The 3,389-nt window shown below is 41.5% G+C and overlaps 1 long non-coding RNA gene across 2 annotated transcripts in view; it reads right to left on the bottom strand.

Annotated features, from left to right (window-relative positions):
• The window catches only part of LOC122543068, a 33,967-nt gene extending 30,902 nt beyond the window's left edge, over positions 1-3,065 (bottom strand). Inside the window, exons 1-2 of one of the 2 annotated variants that reach the window (XR_006309911.1) lie at positions 2,902-3,065; positions 2,007-2,113 (exon numbers count right to left, since the gene is read on the bottom strand). This is a non-coding gene — a long non-coding RNA (uncharacterized LOC122543068). The remainder of the gene's footprint in view (positions 1-2,006; positions 2,114-2,901) is intronic. The other variant, XR_006309912.1, reaches the window with a different exon arrangement.
• Positions 3,066-3,389: the final 324 nt, after the last annotated feature.

Below are 3,389 nucleotides of genomic sequence, written 5' to 3'. Positions count from 1 at the left end.
CCTTTCACCCTGACAGGAATATACTTTCTCTGGATTCTCGTTATCTCATTTCTGAAGGCTTCCCATTTTCCAGCCGTCCCTTTACCTGTGAACATCTGCCTCCAATCAGCTTTTGAAAGTTCTTGCCTAATACCGTCAAAATTGGCCTTTCTCCAATTTAGGACTTCAACTTTTAGATCTGGTCGATCCTTTTCCATCACTATTTTAAAACGGGTTCTTGTACACCAGCCGTTGAAAGTAAACATGCAGGTACAGCAGACAGTGAAGGCGGCAAATAATGTGTTGGCCTTATACTGACAGGGAATGGATACAGTAGCAGGGATGTCTTGCTGCAACCGTACAGGGCCTTGGTGAGACCATGCCTCGGGTATCATTTGCAGATTTGGTCTCCTCATCTGCGTAAGGATGTTCTGGCTACGAAGACAGTACAACAGAGGTTCGCTAGACTGATTCTTGGGATTGCAGGACTTGCGTATGAAGAGAGACTGGAACTGGATTGGTCAGTACGACATTCACTAGCGCTGAGAAGAATAAGGAGATGATCTCATAGAAACCTAATAAAAATCAAACAGGACTAGACAGAATGAATGCATGAAGGAGTTTCCCAATGAATGGGGAGTCCAGACCAGGGGTCATTGGTTAAGGATCCAGAATAGGTCATTTTGGACTGAAATGAGGAGAAATATCTTCAAATAGCAAGGGATGAGCCTGTGAAATTCTCTACTACAGAAAGCAGTTGAGCCCGAACATTGAATGTTTTCAAGAAGGTGACAGGTATAGTTTTTAGGTAAAAGGAATGCAAGGATATGGGGAGAAAGCAGGAACAAGGTACTCAAGTTTGATGATCGACCATGATCATAGTTAATGGCGGAGCAGGCTCAAAAGGTTGAGTTGCCTACTCCTGTTCCTGTTTTCAATCTTTCTGTGATTCAGCTCCTGTGATGGACAGCTAAGCCTCTTGTTACTCTTGGAAGATGAATGTGATCAACTGCAAACCTGGCCAGGCTCAAAGAGACACAACAATGCATAATACTAAGACTCAAAAAGAATAATGGATAGTCAGGCGAGATATGGATGGTGAGACGATCCACATGGAACTAGTCAAGCTAATCAGCAGTTGCTGAAGTGGAAGTAGGGAAAGAGCAGAATTTTATTTTGGGGTGCCAGATTACAAATTTGCTTCGAGTTAAGTATCAAAGTTGACTCATGGGATACTGTGTGCAATTCTGGTCTCCCTGCTATTGGAACGATGTTGTGAAACTTGAAAGGTTTCAGAAAAGATTTACAAAGATGTTGCCAGGGTTGCAGGATTTGAGCAATAGTGAGAGGCTGAATAGGCTGGGGCTATTTTCCCTGGAGCGTCAGAGGCTGAGGGGTGACCTTTTAGAGATTTGTGAAATCATGAGGGACATGAACATGGATCTTTTTGACGGCGTGGGGGAGTCCAATATGAGAGGGCATTGATTTATGGTGAGAGGAAAAGATTTAAAAGGGACCTGAGGGGAAACTTTTTTTACGCAAAGTGTGGTATGTGTATGGAATGAGCTGCCAGAGAAAGCAGTGGAGGCTGGTACAATTACAACATTTAAAAAGCATCTGGATGGGTATATGAATAAGAAGAGTTTAGAGTGATATGAGCCAACTTCTGGCAAATGGGACTAGATTTATTTAGGATATCTGGTCGGCATGGACGAGTTAGACTGAAGGGTCTGTTTCCATGCTGTACATCTCTGTGACTCTATGAAGATTCTGAAGATTGGAGGCTCAAGCCTAAATCCAATGACTTGCACATAAAAGCTAGGTTGTTACACAAGTGCAGCCCTGAAGCAAAGATGCATTGTTAGAGAAAATGACTTTCAGATGTGTTGCCATACCAATGTCACACTTGTACTCTCAAGGCATATTACATGATCGCAAGGCACTATAAAAAGAAGAATTCGGCAGTTCACTTGATGTCCGAGCCAATGCTAAACCAAAGTACAACACCGAAAAAAACAAGTACTCACAATTTCATTGCCACTTGCTGAAGCCCATTGTACACCAATTGTCTGCTGTGTGTTTCCTCCAAAAGTAACTTAGTTCACTTCAAAAATACTTAATTGGCTGTAAAATACTTTGGAGTGAAATAATGTCATAAATGATGCTCCATAAATGCAAATGCAAGTCAGTTTGCTATCTTATCCAATGTCCATAACCTTATTTACTGCAGCCAGAACGCTAATGTAAAGAGTTTAGTGAAAGTCTGCCTGATTGACACAGAAAACAGCAAGGGATAGATCTGAGGAATAAAAGTGTGACTGTGCCAGCACAGTCAGCAGAGCATGAGCTGACATTCAGCTCAAGTTGACTGTGAAAGATTCCTTTATGTTTCTGTACAGGAACAGCATTAACCGCACATTTAAAAAATATCCAATTTAGAACAAAGCTTTCCTTTATTATTCAGAATACTGGCAATGAAACCACCAAATGATCAGCCATAATATGCCTGGTGGTTTTGGTCAAAAGTTTCCAGCAAGGTATTTTTTTGGTTTCTGTATCTCAAAAAGACTAAGTTTACTTACAGTAAAATGAAATCAAACTTTTAACTGTTCTTTTGATCATACATTTACACGTGCATTCTGGCAAAAGACAAAGGCACACAGAGCTGAAGGCATTAGACCCAATTATCGGATCATGCAAAATTTGCTGGCTTCAGCTGGCTGTCAGTGAGGGAATTGGAAACAGCTTCACCGGCTCTGGGTTGGGCGTAGAATTAATTCAGCAGAGACTCCTGATCCACTGAATGTGAGAAGTGAGCGACTGACAGCTCAGAATATCTGTCAGCATTAAATGTGCAGAATTGCAGATCAAGATTGACCGCACGGCAATGTACTTGAAGAAAGCCACTGTGCTGCATCTCACCTGTGATGGAAGAGTGGAGGGTGTGAAAGCGTTTGGCTCAGTGTCGAATACTGGTCCACAAACTGGACTCCACAGGGGCTTTCCATGGAGCCGCAAATTAATGTCAACTCCAATTCAAGAGGAAGCACATGCAGCCGCTGTGAGTGGCAGTGTCAACTGGCTATTACACCTAGGAGGGGAAATCACAAGGACAGATACATTTTACAACAAGAATCAAGCACATCTATCTTGCTGATATTTGAGATACTTATTCTCTTAAAAGCATCTTTACAATGCTTATTTATCGTAGAATAATGACATTATATCAATCCGGCATTTGACCAAGGAGCTACAGGCAATGGGAATCAATGGGAAAATTCTTTATTGGTTAGTATTACTAAAAACTAAAAGAACTTGGTTGACATTATTACACAAAAATCAACTTAGTCTCAGGTCATTACATCAGAAGTCACAAAGTTTGCTGATGATTGCACCATTCGTGACATCTG

The sequence above is a fragment of the Chiloscyllium plagiosum genome, chromosome 42, assembly GCF_004010195.1.
Source record: "Chiloscyllium plagiosum isolate BGI_BamShark_2017 chromosome 42, ASM401019v2, whole genome shotgun sequence".
In the NCBI taxonomy this organism is placed as follows: Eukaryota; Metazoa; Chordata; class Chondrichthyes; order Orectolobiformes; family Hemiscylliidae; genus Chiloscyllium; species Chiloscyllium plagiosum.
Note: the sequence above shows the minus strand (reverse complement) of the source record. Positions and strands in the feature narration are given on the sequence as shown.